The 22191-nt window shown below is 39.4% G+C and overlaps 1 protein-coding gene across 1 annotated transcript in view; it reads left to right on the top strand.

The window, feature by feature from the left end:
* The first annotated feature begins 10277 nt into the window (after positions 1-10277).
* Positions 10278-22191, top strand: part of CDH19 (cadherin 19) — a 61765-nt gene continuing 49851 nt past the window's right edge. Inside the window, exon 1 of the mRNA XM_079783460.1 lies at positions 10278-10387. The gene's annotated coding sequence lies outside the window, so the exon portion shown is untranslated. The remainder of the gene's footprint in view (positions 10388-22191) is intronic.

Genomic DNA, 22191 nt, shown 5'->3' with positions numbered 1-22191 from the left:
AGTATAAAACAGAACCCGTAATAGCAATGTATTTGGATTTTACCTTTGCTTACTTATCGATTAACTGATACTGAAATCCATTTCACTACTGTTTCCCATGAGTGTCTCAACTGTGTTCTAGCAAATTTCATAACAGTTATAAGCAGACCAGAATTAGTGAGGGGAATTAGTTTGATTATATGAGAAGTCCTCAAGGAAATCCTCTGGTGCCTTGGATAAAGGCTTCTATAATTATCCCAAAGGGGATGAATCTGTGGGGCTAGCCATCCCAGCAGACAGAACTCACTTCCACTAAGAAAACAAAGTATTGGGAGGCTACTATACATATCTGTAAAATTTTGTTTTGTGCTTCATAAGAGAACTAGAGGCCTGGTGCACGAAATTCGTGCACTCAGGGGGGGGGTGGTGTTCCTCAGCCAGGCCTGTACCCTCTCGCAGTCCGGGAGCCCTCAGGGTATGTCTGACTGATGGCTTAGGGACATCAGAGCCAGCAGAGGGACATCCTTAGTGCTGCCACGGAAGCGGGAGAGGCTCCCACCACCACCGCTGCACTCGCCAGCCGTGAGCCTGACTTCTGGGTGCGCAGTGTTCCCCCTGTGAGAGCGCACTGACCACCAGGGGGCAGCTTCTGCGTTGAGCAGGATCTGGCCAAAACTGGCTCCCCAACATCCCCCGAGGGGTCCCGGATTGCAAGAGGGTGCAGGCCAGGCTGAGGGACCCCACTGGTGCAAGATTGGGGCCAGGGAGGGATGCAGGAAGTTGGCCAGCTGGGGAGGGACTGTCTGAGGGCTCCAGGGCGTGTCTGGCCTATCTTGCTTAGTCCCGATCGGCCAGACCCCAGCAGCAAGCTAACCTACCAGTCAGAGCATCTGCCCCTTAGTGGTCAGTACACGTCATAGCGAGTGGTTGAGCCACCTTAGCATATCATTAGCATATTATGCTTTGATTGATTGAACAGAGGACCAGACAACTGGATGACCAGACACTTAGCATATTAGGTTTTTATTATATAGGATAATTTATGCTTTTTTGGTTTCTTTTGATCCCATGATGCCAAACTGTATTATGTGTGAATAATGCAAGAACTTAAAAATATAACTTGAGGTGAACATAGAGTTCCTCTCTATGTCCTTCTGAGGGAGGAAAATGTGATGTTATGGGTTGAAGAGCTATCACTACTTTGCCAGTGGCACAAAGTACCCATCCCTCCACCTGAGCATATTGATTATAAACTCAAGGGCATCATGTCTCTAAAACACCATACCCTTTTCTCCCCATCTCTTGTCGCTTTCATTTTATTTTCTTCTCTCTTCATACCCGAAACAGATTACCCCCAACTGTTTTACTTTATACCTTTTCCTTTTGCCATTTTTCTCACAATTGGCCAATCTAGGAATCTATGGAAGAAATATTCTATTTCTCCCATATATTTACTTACAATTAGCAAATCTTGAAGGGCCTACATAACAAATATCTTTACAAGTCATTTTCATCTCCTTTAATATTGTTTTAGCCCATGCCTTTATGTTTTATCCATATGTGTGAGAATTACTAAAATAGAATCATGACTGGATATTCTGCCTTTGCTGTTAGACACCACTCCTTACTGTTGCCAAAATTACTTTCTTAAAATTTAGTTTAATCAAATTATCCTTTCCCAGAAACATTAATGTATTCACAATTAAATTAAACACCTCCATGTTCTTGTTCTGCTTATATTTTCATGCTTAACTCCTAACATTTCTCAACATCTACCTTAAAATCCAAGTATGCTGCTTTTTTAAGCATTCCATGAAGATGCCATTCCTAACAATATTGCACTAGGCTTACCTTTCTTGATGACCTGCTTGTTCATGGAACTCAATATGAGCACCACCTCTTTTAGGAACTTTACCAAATGCCTTCACACTTCCATTAGCAAAACATGGGTAGATTAAACCACATCCTCCTGCGTTCCTATAGTATTCTGTGATAAATATATCATAGCATTTACCAGAGTCTAAAAACTGCAGGGCCCTTTAACTAAGGGATGCCTTGAGTCTTTTAGAGAAAGACTATAGTGGGACTTTTTTATTTGTTTGTTTTTATCTACTTCTGGCACAGGGCATCACACAGAGTAACAATCAACATTCTTTGAATAAATGAATGTTGTACATTCACTGGCACTCCTAAATATATGACAACATGATAGAGTGGAAACTGTATTATTTTTGGCAACAGATTGACAGGAACTTGAAATCTGCCTGCAAAACATCCTAACTGCATGACATTTTCTGAGTTTTACTTTCCTCATGCCTGGTGTGAGGATGAAATAATAGCATCCAACATTTATCACAAGGTCTGAGAACTCGTTATCACTTAGAAAGGCCACACATCCTCTCTCTACTTTTTTTTCTGCTGGAGGGATGCCCTGGAGAATTACCATAGAAAGTTGGACTAGAGGTGTGAATCCAAAAGATAAGTAACTAGAGGACCATTGCTAATATACATGGGATACTTTTACCCCTTGAAAGTTTTAACAGAAAAATATTGCCTCTCCAATTTTTGGGAAGAGTTTGAAGGTAGGTATTAAATCTTCTTTGAACATTTGGTGGAATTTACTACTGAAGCTATCTGGTCCAGGACTTTTACTTTTTGAGGTTTTTTTTTGTGGTTGTTTAAATTTCTTCACTGTTGATTCGGTCTACTCCAATTTTCCAGTTCTTTAGGATTCATTCAAAGAAGGTTATATATTTCCAAGAATATCCATTTTCTCTAGGTTATTGTTTTTTGTTCATCAGTTTATTTTGTTCTTTAGATCCCATATAGAATCAAACCTGAAACCCAGGTATGCACCCTTGCCTGGGAATTGAAACCAAGACCCTTCTGTGCAGGGGCCAACACTCTAACCATTGAGCAATGCTGGCCAGGGCTAGGATATTGAATTTCGTGGCATATAGTCTTTATAGTATTCTTGTATGATCCTTTGTATTCCTGTGGTGTCTGTGGTAACTTCTCCTCTTTTATATCTCATTTTGTTTGATTCTCATCTTTTTTCCTTAGTGAGTCAAGCCAGAGGTTTGTCATTGTTATTAATATTTTCCAAGAACCACCTCTTTGTTGCATTAACTTTTGTATACTCTTTTTGTTCTCTATTTAATTTACTTCTGCTCTAATTTTTATTATTTCCTTCCTTCTTCTAATTTTGGGCTGCTTTTGTCTCCTTTTAGTTCTTTTAAATATAATGTTAGGTTTTTTACTTGGGTTTTTTTCTTGTTAGTTGAGATAGGTCTATACTAGGAAGAGAATAAGCATTTATTAGTAGAAGTTTAAAATCTGTGACTAAGAACTTACAGGTGGAACATTCAGCCATAAAAAGGATAAATTACACATAAGCAACAACTCTGAGAGAAAGAAAAGCCATTCTCAGACAGAAGAAGGTAATGGCCCACTTTGGTATTACGTGGGACAGGACTGGATGAAGAGAGAGAGTAAGTAGCCAAATAGCTTCTGGAGATCTAAAGAGACAACTGTGAACTCCCACCATGGATACCACTGGATCTGTTATAACCCTGCCAAGGCTCTTCCTTTATTTCCATGAAACGCTGCTTGAGCATAACTACAATGATACTTGCTTCATAAGTTTGCTGAAATCAAGAAGCTGGATACTGAATATACCATAGTTCTTAACATGTTTCGCCCCCTTTTCCAACATGGCCAGTGCCATTCTAATCTCAAGACACAGACTACATTGGTCTTTTTAAATATGTTAGGTCACATTCTCTTTGTTTCAAAAGTTTCCAATAGCTTTCCATCTCGCTACTTGTAAAAGCCAAACTACCTAAATTTGACAAGGCCTTATAAAGTCTGCCCCCCCATGTAACAAGTGATCACATCCTCACAAACACACCTCTCCATCTCCTACTTTCTACTTCTTTACGCTCCAGTCAGAATGGACTCTTAGATGTTTCTTGAACATTTAAGGCTAACCGTTTTCATATGATCTAAGCTGTTCTTTGGCAAGATAGCTTCAGAGCACACTCCCTCATCTCATTAATGTTTTTACCTACTATCTCCTTCTCAATTGAACTTTTCCTGATGTGTCTGTAAGTAAACTATGCCATAAATATTAACTAAATGTCACAATATCACATAAACACAAGGCAGGAATTGGTAAACTTTTTCTGTAAATGGCTAGATAGAAAGTAGTTTAGCTTTTTCAGTCGAGTCTCTATTGCAAAAACTCAAGGCTGCCATTATAGTATGAAAGTCACCAGACAATTTGGATTATGCTAAAACAAATGGAATGGCTGAGTTCCAATAGAATCTTATTTACGTAGATAGAAGGCCAGGTGGATTTAGCATGTGAGCTTCTTAGTTTGCAGGTCATGAAAGAGAGAAAGATTGCCCTTTAATTCATATTAAAACATTACTAATTTTCAATGACCAGTTTTTCATTAATTTAAAAATATATCATTTAAGCAGAATTTTTCTTTTTTATAGGTATATACAACATTTTTATAAAATGCAGAAAAGTTGTAGAGGTACCATCACATTTCAGGCAATTTAAGCAATATGTAGGACATTTGGCTATACCCGTGGTCGGCAAACTGCGGCTCGCAAGCCACATGCGGCTCTTTGGCCCCTTGAGTGTGGTTCTTCCACAAAATACCACGGCCTGGGCAAGTCTATTTTAAAGAAGTGGCGTTAGAAGAAGTTTAAGTTTAAAATATTTGGCTCTCAAGAGAAATTTCAATCGTTGTACTGTTGATATTTGGCTCTGTTGACTAATGAGTTTGCCGACTACTGAGCTATACAACATAGTTTGAAATCAAGCTGTTCTGTTCTATACTTCCCCCATGATCACTCTTGAAGCAATAACAATTTTCAGATTTCATCACATGTTCAGTGGAGGTTGACATTCCTCTTTTCCCAAATGATTCTGTTGGATGTCCATTTTGTTTTTACTCATTATGATACTTAAAAATTATTTCATTTTCAAGAAAAGGTTGGTCAGAGTCAAAGTGTCTTTGTATAACTCTAATCTCTGACATAATGTCTTGCAAAAGAAAAGATGATAGAGGATAGATAGATCGAGAGTCAAGGGTCAAGGGTAATAATTCTGCATTTCTGAATTCTAATATTTTAAATTGTTTGTCTTTATATTGCCAATTGCTGAAGGATGACTTTTATTGAATGGACATTTTTTGTTATTCATGTATTTATTTATTGCCAGTTTCCTTTATCATGGAGGTTATGTTATCATTTAATCAAACAAAAGTCTTCCTTGGATACAGAACTCCAGAGAAGCTCTGCTTACTGTAACAAAATAAAAGAAAACTAAGAGAAGGAAATGTGGATTTTTATGAACAACTAGAATTTAAAAGATAAATCTTCTAAGGCCATACAAAAGTTGCCATATTCAATTGAATGTTTTTTTTTTTTTAACTAGGAGCCAAGTTTTACTGAGTCTGACAAAAAAAAAAAAAAAGACTTGCCATTGTTTGAAGTATATTGATTAGCTAGTGTTTTGTTTATTGTTTTTGTTCTCAGTGCATTTCATGCTCTCCTATTTACCACTGTGATACATGCTCACTCTTAAAAAATAAAATAGAGCAAATTGGACTAGTAGAAAAAATGACATCTAACAATTATCCACAGAGGAAATTATTTTTTGTTTTTAGTTTTATAAAAAAAAAGTGATTTTACACATGCCTATGGTGCCATTGCAATTAGCTAGTTATGAATAATAGGAAAGGAGCAAAAGGGAAGCCAGACATTATAGGCATGTCATTTGGGCAGCTTCACCAGGGAGCTGCAATTTCCCACTCCCCAGAGAACCAACAGTCCATTCCCTGCAGGTCATCGGGGGGAGGGGTCCAACAAAAAGGAGATGAATGCATGCACAGTGAGTTGGGATGAGTAGGGAATATGTCTGTCAGTCAAATCTGGGAACAGAAATCATTGGCTAGAAGAGGTGAAGCCAGTGCAAGCCTGGGAAAATTTGGGGATGCATAATCCCCTAAACAGAGGAGTTCGCTCTCTTGGCTCTGGACTCATGGCTCTCTCAGCTCTTTGGTAAACAAATGACATTGGCTTTGCTCTTGCCTGTGTTCCCTCCATAGTCATATAGCAGTGCCATTAATGGACTGGTGGCCTGTAGTGGGAAACACAAGCTTAGCTAGCCTGATGCTGGATTTGACTATGCCTTAACGTGGAATGGAAACTCTGGACACTGGCTCTTCTTTTAGCCCTATTGAAGCCACAGCTACACTTCTTCCATGGTTGGTAGGCGAGAGAGGGGACCTTAGACATTCGGAGGTGTCATTCCACAGATATAAAGCCTTCAATAATACTTCATCCTCCCATGTGAGTCTCAGAAAATTCCTTTTCTCAGGATATGGCAAGAAGGGCACACCAGAAGCAACAGGTGGGGCTGCAAACCTCTCCCACCAATAATACTTATAGGGAATACTGTTGGTTTATAACTAGAGTCAAGTATCTCACCCATATTTGATGAAATCAATCTGTTTCTCCAACAGGTACTTCTAATTTCCTGATGCAGGAATGGCTTAGTGGTTCTCTAAGCTTTTCTCTTTGGCATAATTTGCTCACATATGGACAAATGATTATTTTAGTCAATAAAAAAAAAAAGAGTGCTTTGGGGGCACTTTGGGAAAAATTACTTACTCTTGAGCACAAGAAGAGATCAAGTGGGCCTGGATAACTAATTACATTGTGAAGGCACTGAATCAACTAATCCTAAGTCTATCTTTCTATTCATGTGCCAAAATTCTTCATTCTTTAAGCCGTTTTGGGACTTTGTTTTGTATTAGTTTTTATATGGCAGCTTCAAAAATCCTAATGAATACAGTGATATCATATAGCAAATACATTTCCAAATTATCCTTTCTTCTTAAAAAAATTTTGTTTATACTCATTGATTTATTTTAGAGAGTGAAAGGGAGAGAGGGAGAGAGAGAGAGAGAGAGAGAGACATCAATGTGAGAAAGACACATTGATTGGTTGTCTTCAGCATGGACTCCGACTGGGTCTGGGATCAAATTTGCAACCCAGTACGTGCCCTTGACTGGGAATCAAATCCTTTGGAGGGTGTGTGTGTGTGAGGGGGGTGGGGTGTGTAGGTAATGCTCTAAACACTGAGAAACACAACCAGGGCAAATTATTCTATCTTAATATAGTGTAATTGTTTTTTAATACTCAACCAAGGATATTTTTCCACTGATTTTTACAGAGAGTAGAAGAGAGAGGGAACACAGAGAGAAACATTGATGTGCGAGAAACACATTGATTGGTTGCCTCCCGCATGGGTCTGGGGCCAGGAGGAGCCTGCAACCAAGGTACATGCCCTTGACCAAAATCAAAGCCAGGACCCTTTGGTCTGCAGGCTGACGCTCTATTCACTGAGCCAAACCGGCTAGGACAATATATCATAATTTTTTTTTTCCAAAAAATATGTCTGAGTACAATTTTAATTTGAGAAATACTATGCCCAGGACTGGTGATGGTGTAGACCTTAGATTTTATCATCCTCAACACAGTGATTGGATGAAACCTAAATATTTAATGGAAGGTACCTGGATAGTCAAGGCTGTGAAGCTGGTAGACCTAAGCTTTCTGCTTAAAGGTTTATCTTCAAGGAATAAGTCAGAATCTGAGTGATGTTTGGCTTTTGTCTCCTGCCTACATTATATCTGAAGTTTATTAGATGGTCCAGTCTACAGTTAATCAATATATTTACATTTTTAAAATATCTGGTTTATAAAAAATGTTGGCTCTTCAGAGCATTGATGAATTATTATATTTTAATTCATACCTTTAGATTTATTCAATACAATTCTTGCTTGAACGCTCTGAAACTTCAGGCTCTCTTGCTCATCCTGCTGACGGATGACGTAGGTAGAATTCCCCCAGGTTGCATGAGAATGCTGCTGTTTACAGAATGTTTCTCTGTAGTTATGAAACAGCATCTGTCTCAGGAACTGTTCACCCTCTCACGTGTTTATTCTATGTTATGGAGACCTCCAAAAACCCTTCATGTCATGGCTTTGACTCTCTTGTGAGTAGTGGTGTACTAGTTCTGAGACTCTCCTTTCATATACAGTCATGTTCCATTCACTCTTCAAAATTTCTTTCTCCTCCTCTAGCTGGAAAAGACTTCAGCTGGTCTGATTCCTATTCCCATCAGCCCTGTCGTCTACATTCTTGGTTGTGACATAGTTGTGAAGACTTGCTGGGTTCCAGACTGTCTGCTGTGAATCACCTTTTGTCCTCCAGGGCAGACAATGTCCTTGCTAAGTAATTTAAATTTTAAAGTACTTTGAGGCTATCTGAAAATCAAATCTAGTTGGTGTCTTTGCACAGGTGTTTTATAAAAACATCTTCCATTTAAAGAAATAAAAAAAAATTGCTGTTAATGGTGTCCTACATAAAACATAGAGTTCCAGACTGTCCATTGAAACATAATCCTGTCTCACTGTAGTTTCTACAGTTCTGGTGGATTTTGTAAGGTATTGTAACAATCAGTGTAGCAGGCTGGCCCACACTTGCTCCCTTATGCCTTAAAATAAGCTCTCGGGACATGATGTTGAATGTGACCTCTTAGGTTTAAAAGTGTCATTGAAATCCAAAGTGGGGCTGGAAATTGTATCTAAGCAAGAAGCCACATCCTGTAAAATGTGAGATTCTCACATCTCTTGCGTATTCTGGAACACGAATACAGCCCTGAGGAAATCATGCTAAGTAAACGAGCAAGTCTCAGAAGGACAAATATTGAATGATTCCACTTACATGAGCCATTTGAGTTAGTCACATTCACAGAAGCAGAGAGGAGAAGCTGGTGGACAGAGCCAGGCAGCGAGGGAAAGGGAGGTTGTTTGATGGATATAATGTTTGGCAAGATGAGTTTGTTCTAGAGATGTGTTGTACAACATTGTGCCTATAGTTTACAATGCTGTGTTGTGCACTTTAAAATTTGTTAAGAGGATCGATCTTATGTTGTGTCCCTACCACGATTTAAAAAAAAAAAAGCTAAGTTCTGTTTGGTTTGCCACATGTCACAGAGGTATGGAACATTTATTTAACAAACAGTAACTAATAAAATTTGTGGGTTTTTTTGTGAATTCAAAAAACAAATTAAGCATAAATCAGACCGCATTGTATTTCATTCTCACAGCATTAGTTGTAACCCTTTTGCTACCATCTTTCCCTTCTTAGGATAAAAAAGCAATGCACATGCTTATAGTCCCAATATTGCAGACTGGAATTGATGCTGTTTCCTTACAATAACTGTACATACAAACCTTAAAATGTTAAGTTATATAGACATTCATAGTTTTAGACACTGTTCATATTTTTAACCTCTCTCTGAATTGGTTTGTGAATTATTGTTATTTTTAGGAATTAATCTAAGTTTATTGTGCACACACCAAAAAGACAGTTTGTAACCTGGGGGCACTCAGACTGAAACATGCATGTGGCTCAGGGATGAATTGTTATCAAGCCGCTGATAGAGTGAGGAGTCAGGGACTGTTTGTTCTTCAGTGATTGGTTACAATGTGGGAATTTTCAGTGGTTACCTCCTATTGACCCTAGGAAACAGTTCAAGTTCTGGTACAAATTACTTTTAACTGAACACAGCTTGAGAAAACAGCATAAAACTTGATATTATGTATTTTACAATACATAATATTTATGACAAAATCTAATTATACATTTCATGAAATCAGTATATTTAGGTAGAAAATAAGCCCAGGAAAAGAGGAGGATTACAATTTAGACACTGCCTTCTCTTTCTCTGTGTTACTGATTTCTGAGCAGAAAGACTGAATTAAGAAGTGGCCAGAAGGCATAGACACAATGGAAAAGCTCTTCTCTTTTTAGAAACTTTCCTGCTAACGTTAAATTGGTCATTTGTTTCATCAGCTAATCCCCAAGCAGAGGGCATGGCCTTTCCACTTGCGGAATTCTCTTACATAAGTTGCATCCCCCCTTTATCACCTCAAACCAATAAGTACTTTTATTTTGTTTTTCTTTTTGTTTGTTGTTAGAAAAAAAGGAAAAACACATATATAATCAGCTCATACTACTTGCTGGAGCTGTCTGCATTTGAATTCCAGACTAGGAGTGGACACCAGAGAGACCTTATGATATTTCACACAAAGGGCTCAGTGTCTGTGGTTTTACACACTAAAACCAAAATAGCATTCAGTATTAAGCAGTGACATAAGAGTACTTAAAGCCCAGCTCCGAGCAATGTGGCTCATGCAGTTTTGATGAGGAGCCAGAGAAGCAAAGTAAGAATGATCTCTTCTAATATTTCTCATGTGGTCAACATGAATTTTGAATGTTAATTTCCACAGAAGTCCTTGAACGTGAAGAGACACAGGTAAGAATGTGTTAATCAGGCATATATTGAACTATATAAATTATTTCTTTAATGACTATAGGGGCAAAAAGTACTTTGAAAAGCTCTTTGTTAGTTTGCACTTCATAAAGGAAAGAAAAAATGATAAAATTTTAAACCTGTGACATGTATACTGAAATTTCTCTAACACAACTATGTGGGAGAGCAACTCGCCATCTTTACCATTTAGATTGAGGAAAATTAAAAGTTGTTCACATCTAGAACTTTCGAAACATTGTTTCCTGGGAGGTATGTTCCACTCACTACTGAATCTTTTACTTTCTATAGAATTTGGTTTTTAATTTATCATGCATTAGTCTGTACTAACAAATGTTATGAACAATAAAGTTGTCAACCTTAAAGATATGAGGGAAATATTTATTTACACAGTGAATATTTTAATATATGATAAATAATTTATTTTTAGTAAATGATATTCAGTATGGTGCTTTCTGCATATCAAAATAAATCTAAATGTTTCTTTGAAGGACAATCTATTATCAAATCTGACATACAGTTATTTACTTTTCTTCCTCTTTTTCTATCAAACTTGCCATTGACTTTAGACAATTCTGAAAACCAAAAGCTTAAGTAACTAAGAATGTTATAATAATACTAATAAAAGTAAACTACTGAGTATATTATGAATATAAACACATACATATTAAAACATGCATATATATTAATTTGCAATATATTATATTCAATACATATAACAAAAAGGCTAATTTATCAAATACAAATCACATGAATGTATAAATTAACAAAATGCAAAATGTTAATATTGACATTTAATATTGTTTCAATTTTAATTTATAATTTGTTAAAAATAATTTTAATTAGGCTACTAATTTTGAAAAAATATCCATTGAAGTTTTGTCAAAGGGATTTAGTAAATCTATAACTAACATATATTTAAAAAATCAACAACAAACAGGATGAGGTAAACAATAAAAAATATCTAAATAGAATGGTAAATGTTTTCTTTATATTATATAAACTTAACTTGAGCTCTATGAATTCACTTACTATATTTACATAGAAGACATTATTTATATAAAATGTTTGCAAATTTAGTAATATGGATGTTTTGGGTGTATTTACAGTATCAAATAACATAATAAAATATGTTCAATAATACTCTATTAAAATTCTAAATACTTTGGATGTTTAACCTTTTGCACGCAGATGTCGAGTGTGACTCGATGCGGTTAGCATTAGAATAAAGGAATCGAGAAAAAAGCAAGCGAGTGCAAAGGGTTAAGTATGTCAATTATATAAATATGCATGCTTATAATTTTTTATTTGAAAAAGCTAGAGGGGGTGAAGAATTACAAACTTCCAGTTGTAAAATAAATTACTGAGAAGTATTATAAAATATAGGGAATATAGTTAATAAAATCATAGTAACTTACTAATGTAATATTGTACGTCAACCATAATTTAAAAATATATTGTAAAAATATTTAAAAATATTTAAATTTCAATATAATCTGAATATTTCTCCTTACAGAGGAGAAATATTATTTCTAATTTTTCAACCAGTAAATAAATTATAAAAATTATTTCTAATTTTTCAACCAATAAATAAATTATAAAAATTATTTCTAATTTTTCAACCAATAAATTATTTTCTAAAAGGAATCATTCAACTTTTAAAAACAACAAGCTTATGATATCTAGAAATCATCTAATTTATTACATGTATTTTCTAATTTCCCAAGATTTAACAATGAATGAAATGTATCAGATTATGTAAATTATATTGGCATTTTACAGCCTCAGTTTTAATAAGTCCGTTACTTGTGTGTTAATGAAATATTTATTCTCTCTCTCTCTCTCTCTCACTTCCTACTTCCCTTCCTCCCTCACACACACACAATTTGTAAAAGTCTTAAAGCACATATTATCTGCTTATATTTTTGTTGCTTTGTTTTCCCTCTTGGAATATTTCCAGAATACTTATCTCCAGACTTTTTATAAATTCAATTAAATCATCATAAATTGAGGATGTTTTAAAATTATATGCACAAAAGCTTCCTATGCATTTTTAAGAATTGTTATTATTATTTTAGAAATTTTTTATAATATAAATTGATACTGCATTGTTTGTCACCCATTTTCTTAACATGTAGCCCTTAAATATTATGTTATACTAGAGGCCTGCTGCACGAAATTCGTGCACAGCGGTTTGTGTCCCTCAGCCCAGCCTGCACCCTCTCCAACCTGGGACCCCTCGAGGGATGTCTGACTGCCCATTTAAGCCCGATCCCGATAGGATTGGGCCTAAATGGGCAGTCGGACATCCCTCTCACAATCCAGGACTGCTGGCGGCTTCAACTGTTCGCCTGCCTGCCTTCCTGATTGCCCCTAACCACTTCTGCCTGCCAGCCTGATCACTCCCTAATCACTCCCCTGCCAGCTTGATTGATGCCTAACTGCTCCCCTGCCAGCCTAATTGCCCCTAACTGCCCTCCCCTGCAGGCCTGGTCACCCCTAACTGCTCTCCCGTGCAGGCCCGGGTCCCCCCCAACTGCCCTTTCCTGAAGGCCCAGTTGCCCCCAACTTCCCTCCTCTACTGGCCTGGTCACCCCTAACTGCCCTCCTCTGCTGGCCTGATTGCCCACAACTGCCCTCCCTTGTAGGCCTGTTCCCTCCCAACAGCTCTCCCCTGCTGGCCATCTTGTGGTGGCCATCTTGTGTCCACATGGGGGCATCCATCTTGTGTGTTGGAGTGATGGTCAATTTGCATATTACTCTTTTATTAGATAGGATAGAGGCCTGGTGCATGGGTGGGGGCTGGCTGGTTTGCCCTGAAGGGTGTGCTGGATCAGGGTGGGGGTTCCCTTTGGGCATGGGGCGGCCTGGGTGAGGGGCCTGTGTTGGTTTGCAGGCCAGCCACACCCCCCGGCGACCCAAGCTGAGGCCCTGGTATCTGGGATTTATTTATCTTCTATAATTGAAACTTTGCAGCCTTGAGCAGAGGCCAGGGCAGGCCAGGGTGGGTGGAAAGCTTGGCTTCCTCCATCACTGGGGAAATCCAAGCCTCCTGCTCGCTCCGTGGCCTCAGCTATTTTTGTTGGGATTTATTTATCTTCTATAATTGAAACTTTGTAGCCTTGAGTGGAATCCAGGGCTGGCCAGGGTGTGCGGGAAGCTTGGCTTCCTCCATTGCTGGGGAAACCCAAGCCTCCTGTTTGCTCCGTGGCCGCAGCCATCTTGGTTGGATTAATTTGCATACTTGCTCCTGATTGGCTGGTGGGTGTGGCTTGTGGGTATAGCAGAGGTATGGTCAATTTGCATATTACTCTTTCATTAGATAGGATTTCAGATATTACACAGTAGTATTTAACATGTTATTGACAGTATTGTGATATAAATTAGTGTTTGTTCTTTTCACATACCTTTGTTGACTGGGTTTTATTGCCACTGACCTCATGTTTGAGAACTCTGCTGATGAATATGAGGAAATGGAATTTTTCTACTTTGTTGTTATGGTGAATTTCTTTACTGCCCATGATCTTCAAATTCCTGTATCTTTGCTTTGGCATATCAGATTGGGGATGAAACATAAACAAATATGGAATTTAATAATCTTGTATGAATCCTTTTCTCTGGCAAAGCTGCTTACAGCTCACATATTTGAGAAATGAGTTACTTTTACCAAAGTGACCAGAAATATGTTTGACACTTTTATAAAAAAAATCCACACTGTTAGAGAGTTTGTTAGCAACTCACATCACCCCTCATTTGAGAGAATCCAGCACATGTTCTAAAATCTGCCTTTCCACAACTTAACTAGTCAATTTCCTTTTGAAATGATACATGCCCTCTTGAAGATTCTTATATAAATCAGTAGGAGAATTCTCTTCTCAGTTTCAAAACAGTTCTAGCTTTAGTAAAGCAGAAATGTTGGCTTCAGAAATTGTTGCATTAACTGCTTTATAGAAGACATTCACAATCATCAAAGAATGTCTTAATATTAGAGCAAAACACAATTTTCAGAGACCCTACTTTGGAATACTAGTCAAATAAACACACACACACACCACCACCACCACCACCACCACCAAAACAACAACAACAACAAAAACACCAAGCAAACAAACAAACACAAAACAACAGAGAGGCAGGCAACTGGTGAGTGCTTACCTGAGGGGTTTCAGGAGTGGAGGGAGTACAAAATGGGTAAAGGGTGATCAATTGTGTGGTGATGGATGGAAACTAGACTTTGTGGTGAGCATACTGTAGTATATTAGATGTTGTACACCTGAAAATTATATCATGATCTGAGCCAATGTTAATAAAATAAAAATGTTATATGTTATTATACAACAGTGACTTATCAACATGCAGGATTAGTATATCCACATTTTCTGTGTCTTCATTCTAAGAACTTACATGATAAAGGATCATTGTAAAGTTGCAAAATAGTATATTAAAGTGGAAATAATTTGGGCACATACGTTATGGTTTAAAATAACCTCAGTAATTTTTCCTAGGCACAAAACTTAGAAATGTCATTCCCATTAAAATGAGCAAGTTATGCATCAATAATAGGACAGAAAAATGCCACCATTTTCCTGCTTTAAAGTTGAATTATAGCTACTAGTAAATTGTTTCCAAAAATTTGCCATATATTTTATTCTTTAAAATCTTTAGTGAAGATTCTATGACATCCTTTGATAAAGAAATAATATTACCCAATTCAGAGAAAAATATGAACTATAAGTAGAACACTAAAAATAATAAAGAGAAAAGAACATAGCTGCATCCTTTGCTTGTGTTTTAATAGTAATGCTTTTTGTCATTAAGCAAATACTTCTTGGAGTTGCTCATGAACTAGTAGAACAAAGTATAACCCTTTTCCTGTAGTGTTAGATGAAAAATAAAAGATCCATAATATCACTTTATAGTTATATATTCAACCTCCCTTTAAGTGACACTTTCCTGTTAAGTGCTCTCTAAGACATTGTTTTCTCTTTGCTTATTTATTTTTTCTCTTTTTTTGTTTTTCTTTATTGATTAAGGTATTACATATGTGTCCTTATCTCCCCAATGCTCCCCAATCCCCCACGCATACCCTCATCCCCCTGTTGTCTGTGTCCATTGGTTAGACTTATATGCATACATACAAGTCAATTGGTTGATCTCTTCCCCTTACCCCCACCCTCCCCTACCTTCACTCTGAGGTTTGATGGTCTGATCGATGCTTCTCTGTCTCTGGATATGTTTTTGTTCATCAGTTTATGTTGTTCATTATATTCCACAAATGAGTGAGATCATGTGATTTTTATCTTTCTCCGACTGGCTTATTTCACTTAGCATAATGCTCTCCAATTACATCCATGCTGTTGCAAATGCTAAGAATTCCTTCTTTTTTATAGCAGCATAGTATTCTATTGTGTAGATGTAGCACAATTTTTAATTCACTCATCTGCTGATGGGCACTTAGGCTGTTTCCAAATCTTAGCTATGGTAAATTGTGCTACTATGAACATAGGAGTGCATATGTCCTTTCTGGTTGGTGTTTCTAGTTTCTTGGGATATATTCCTAGAAGTGTGATGACTGGGTCAAATGGGAGTTCCATTATTAGTTTTTTGAGGAAACTCCATACTGTTCTCCACAGTGGCTGCACCAGTCTGCATTCCCAAAGCCACTGTTCTCAAAACTGCCTGGTACTGGCACAAGAACAGACATATAGACAAATGGAATAGAATAGAGAACCCAGATATCAACCCAAACTACTATGCTCAATTAATATTTGACAAAGGAGGCAAGAACATACAATGGAGTCAAGACAGTCTCTTCAATAAATGGTGTTTGGAAAATTGGACAGATACATGCAAAATAAAATGAAACTAGACCAACAACTTATACCATACACAAAAATAAACTCAAAATGGATAAATGACTTAAACATAAGACAGAAAACCATAAAAATACTAGAGGAATCCACAGGCAGCAAAATATCAGACATATGTCAAAGCAATAGCTTCATTGATACCACTCCTAGGGCAATGGAAACTAAAGAGAAAATAAACAAATGGGACTACATCAAAATAAAAAGCTTCTGCACAGCAAAAGAAACCATCAACAAAACAACAAGAAAGCCCACTGCATGGGAGAACATACTTGCCAATGTTATCACCGATAAGGGTTTAATCTCCAATATTTACAGGGAACTCATACAACTTAACAAAAGGAAAGATAAACAACCCAATAAAAAAATGGGAAATGGACCTAAATAGATACTTTTTGAAAGAGGACATAAGGAAGGCCAAGAGACATATGAAAACATGCTCAGTCACTAATCATCCGAGAGATGCAAATCAAAACGACAATGTGGTACCATCTCACACCTATCTGAATGGCTATCATCAACAAATCAACAAAGGGCAAGTGCTGGCAAGGATGCAGAGAAAAAGGAACCCTTCTACACTGATTAGTGAGTGACTTTGAGCATGTGGAGAGAAATGGTGTGCCTGTGTGTAAGGCATATAAGGGAAATGAATGCAGCATGATTATAGTAATCAGTCATTAGCGAACGTTGTAGTTTGTTATTAATAACTAGAGGCCCGGTTCACAAAATTCATGCATGGGGGGGTGTCCCTCAGCCCAGCCTGCACCCTCTCCAATCTGGGACCCCTTGAGGGATGTCTGACTGCCCGTTTAAGCCCAATCCTGACTGGGCCTAAATGGGCAATCGAACATCATTCTCACAATCCAGGACTGCTGGCTCCCAACCGCTCGCCTGCCTTCCTTATTGCCCCTAACTGCTTCTGCCTGCCAGCCTGATCATCCCCTAACCACTCCTCTGCCAGCCTGATTGATGCCTAACTGCTCCCCTGCCGGCCCGATTGACCCTAACTGCCTTCCCCTGCTGGCCTGGTTACCCCTAACTGTCCTCCCCTGCAGGCCTGCTCGCTCATAACTGCCCTCCCCTGCAGGCCTGGGTCCCTCCAAACTGTCCTCCCCTGCAGACCTAGTCACCCCAACTGCCCTCCTTTGCCAGCCCGGTCACTCCTAACTGCCATCTCCTTCAGGCCTGATCGCCCCCAACTGCCCTCCCTTGTAGGCCTGGTCCCTCCCAACTTCCCTCCCCTGCTGTCTTGATCACTGCTGTCCTCCCCTGCTGGCCATCTTGGTACAGTCATCTTTGACCACATGAGGGGGCCATATTGTGTGTTGGAGTGATGGTCAATTTGCATATTACCTCTTTATTATATAGGATTATGTATAACAGAATATTGTAAATATTAAGTTATAAAGTTTTTATTAAAACATTTCTTACATACCAATATATTGGCTGGGCCGCAAAAATATTCATTGTGGGCTGCATGCGGCCCATGGGTCACGGAAAAATATTCATTGTGGGCTGCATGCAGCCCATGGGTCACCAATTTAACATGCTTGGAATAGAAGATTCACATTATTTCATTGAAAACTAACATTGTATTACAACTAATGATTAAAATAAAAATAAATAGAAATTAGATATAATGGTAGATATTTAGATGGGAAATGAGACAATAGATAATACGGATTTCTCCAAGATATTTCAGCTTTAAACACCTAACATTTTATTCAAAACACCTAACATTCATTAAAATATCCTTGCTTCAGTGTTTAAGTAGACAAGATTTTAAGTAGATTCACACCATACAGAGTGCCTTCTTCAAAATGAGTATTGAGACAGTGTCTATAACATTAAAAAAAATAAACTTTGAGATTTAGTCTATAACTGGCCACCAACCATCCATGCTACTTTGCTATAAAGTATTATAAAGGTGCTTATGGGATGAATGGAGATTGCTAATAGATATTTCAAGGACTCAGTTTTTCCCTCCTATAAGTTATCCTTCAAATTAAGAGAGGAAGAAAAAAATCTCGAACTACTTTTACTATAATATTGCCATGTACAACCCCAAGAGCCGCATTTTAATATGTGTTTTGCACTTTGTTTGCTGGCTTCAACCCCATTGTAAGAAGTTAGACATAGTTCTTTAAATTGATGCAGATAAAACTTTATTTTCTTTTATTTATTTTTTGTGTTTTGTTAATCCTCATCTGAGGATATTTCGATATTTTTTCCATTGAGTTTTAGAGAGAGTGGAAGGGAGAGGGAGAGACAGAGAAAGAGAAACATTGATGTGAGAGAGACAAAGCAATGGGTTGCCTCCTGCACGCACCCTGGAGACCGAGCTTGCAACCCAAGTATGTGCCCTTGACCAGAATTGAACCCAGGACTCTTCAGCCTGAGGGCCGACTGTCTATCCACTGAGCAAAACTGGCTAAGGCACTTTTCTCTTATTTTTAAGGATAGCTTTAGAACCCATTATTTTAAGAGTTTTCTTCTTTTTTTTTTTTTTTGGTTAGGCCTACTGAGTGGTTTCCTAAAGATGGAGACATTATATTCTTTATATGCTTTTTTCTATGAGAAGCTAGTATAGATGAGCTTAGTTTAGCTTTCCACAAGCCTTCCATAATACATTATATTTTGGTAAGTTTTCACAGATGGAATAATTATCTTTATGTAATCAAGAAGGGGTCATAGAAAAGACAATTTCTAAATAGATCCAGTTACAAATGGTATAAGTGCCTAGATTATAATATTTTCATCCATTAAGTCATAATTAGCCTTCTTTGAAAACATAATTGTTCTGTGTCTCATTGGGATCATTTTTAGCCTATATACGCCCATGCAATATCATATATTGTTTCAAGCATGACAATTTTTATTTGTCATAGTCATTTAGCCATGCTTGGGGAAAAAATATAATGGCATTCAAATCATTTGAAAATACATGTAGAGCACATACATCAAGGACAATGTATCTTACACTATTTTTACAAAAGTCATCTATAAAGTTTGAAATTTGTGTGTATTGTTTGTGGAAATAGCAGCAGCTGAATATTTCAAAGTTTTGGAGTAAAGAAATGACCGGATCCTTACCACTCACCGATAAGTAGGTATTTGTATAGTTAGTTTAAAACACATAACAGTATGTGTCAAACAGTGGATGCATAAACTCATTTAATCAAGATAACAACCCTACGGGATAGGCTATTACTATCCTCCCTTTTCACATGAGATGACTAAGGCTCCCAGAGGTTGGGCCATTTTCCTGAAGTCATTCAGCTAGTGGGTGGCAGACTGCCTTAGCCATTCAGCCATCCTTGCTGCACAGGTGGAATCTTCAGTTCACCAACTGTCTTCAGAACATTTCATCTCGACATATTTGGGAGAATAATACCATAGTCAGTAAAGACAACAGGGGGGTGAGGGTATGAGGGGGGGGGTAAGGGGGGTAATGGGGGAATAAGGACACATATGTAACACCATAATCAATAAAGAAATTTAAAAAATTGAAGAAGAGAATATATCCAACAATATTTTGATAAGTCTGCAAGGTCACAGACCATTACTAGACTTGGTGTGGCAATCACATTGTAATGTATATAAATGTTGAATCAATATGATGTATACCTGAAACTAGTTTAATATTGTATGCAAACTATACTTACATAAAAAAATGAAAAAAACTTTGATTACACTATTTAAAAGCAACGAACTTTGAGGGTACAACACAGTGAAAGTTATATTGGTTGCCATCTATAATTTAATTTAAAAAAAAGAATAATTTTTTGATCTTTACTATGGTGCTAAATAACCATTATTTATGTAAAATAGTTTTATAATTTATTATAACATGATGTATATATGTATTACTGAATAAATATTGAAACATAGAAATGCTCATGAGGAAATTTAAATCAATTTATAATTCCTCAATTCAGAGGTGATTACTGTCTGCATATGAGAGCATAATCTTCTACACTTTCTCTGCATTTGTCTACCTTTTTTCCTTAAATGAATGGAATCATTTTAAATGTATTTAATTTCTTTTCCCATTTAACCAAGTATTACACCCATATTCCCATATCATAAAATGACCTAAATCATCACATTTAATGGCTGAATGACATTGTGTGAATGTGAATTTTGAAATTTGTTTTTATTCACTTTTCAACAAGTGAATAAAAACAACTGAGACTAATTTTATGTATTCTCTCCAAATGAATAGATTTGGAGTTTTCAGGGAATTTCCAGTGGTTTTAAATTATACAATGACAATCAAAATAGAGACAAATGTACATGGGTTTACCTCTTTTTTTTTTTTAATTTCTTTATTGATTAAGGTGTCACATATTTGTCCTCATCCCCCCATTCCCATCCCACATCCCTCCCCATGGATGCCCCAACCCCCTGTTGGACTTAACCATTGGTTAGGCTCTTATGCATGCACACAAGACCTTTGGTTGATCTCTCCCCCCTCCCCCCACCCTCCCCTATCCTCCCTCTGAGGCCCGATAGTCCGATCGATGTCTCCTTGTTTCTGGTTCTGTTCTTGTTCATCAGTCCATGTTGTTCATCATTTCCCCTAGATGAGCAAAATCATGTGTCACTAGAGATGTACTTATAAGAATTGAATGTGCGACGAGCAATAATAGTTATGCTGACAGGCAAATGAATCAGTCAGTAGTGAGTTTCTTTCTGGACCAACAGTTCTTTTGAGACCCAATATCAATGTCCACCAGTTCCTTATGAGTATATGTTGGCACTGACCCCTCAGGTCTGGATGGTGGACAAATGGTGGTATTGCAGGTTCGACTCCCTCTGGTTTGGTCTCGGCCGGACCCGGGGCCAGGCTCACCCGGATCCAGGGGCCCACTGCCTCACCCGGATCCGGGGCCAGGCTTTCCCGGATCCAGGGGCCCGCGGCCTCACCCGGACCCGGGGCCAGGCTCACCCGGATCCAGGGGCCCGCGGCCTCACCCGGACCCGGGGCCAGGCTCACCCGGATCCAGGGGTCCATGACCCGGGGCCAGGCTCACCCGGATCCACGGGCCCACAGCCTCACCCGGACCCGGGGTCAGGCTCACCCGGATCCAGGGGCCCGCGGCCTCACCCGGACCCGGGGCCAGGCTCACCCGGATCCAGGGGTCCACGACCCGGGGCCAGGCTCACCCGGATCCACGGGCCCACAGCCTCACCCGGACCCGGGGTCAGGCTCACCCGGATCCTGGGGCCCACGGCCTCACCCAGACCCGGGGCCAGGCTCACCCGGATCCAGGGGCCCAGGGCCTCACCCGGACCCGGGGCCAGGCTCACCCAGATCTAGGGGCCCACAGCCTCACCCGGACCCAGGGCCAGGCTCACCCGGATCCAGGGGCCCAGGGCCTCACCCGGACCCGGGGCCAGGCTCTCCCGGATCCAGGGGCCCACGGCCTCACCCGGACCCGGGGCCAGGCTCACCCGGATCCAGGGGCCCAGGGTCTCACCCGGACCCGGGGCCAGGCTCACCCGGATCCAGGGGCCCACGGCCTCACCCGGACCCAGGGCCAGGCTCACCCGGATCCAGGGGCCCAGGGCCTCACCCGGACCCGGGGTCAGGCTCACCCGGATCCAGGGGCCCACGGCCTCACCCGGACCCAGGGCCAGGCTATCCCGGATCCAGGGGCCCACGGCCTCACCCGGACCCGGGGCCAGGCTCACCCGGATCCAGGGGCCCAGGGCCTCACCCGGACCCGGGGCCAGGCTCACCCGGATCCAGGGGCCCACGGCCTCACCCGGACCCAGGGCCAGGCTCACCCGGCTCCAGGGGCCCACGGCCTCACCCGGACCCTGGACCCAGACTCACCCTGACCCAGTTCCCAGCCTCACCCGGACCCAGAGGTGCGCAGCTTCACCCGGATCCGGGACCCAGCGGGGTTTCGTCTT

Source organism: Cnephaeus nilssonii (assembly GCF_951640355.1).
Source record: "Cnephaeus nilssonii genome assembly, chromosome: 11".
NCBI classification, from domain to species: Eukaryota; Metazoa; Chordata; class Mammalia; order Chiroptera; family Vespertilionidae; genus Cnephaeus; species Cnephaeus nilssonii.
Note: the sequence above shows the minus strand (reverse complement) of the source record. Positions and strands in the feature narration are given on the sequence as shown.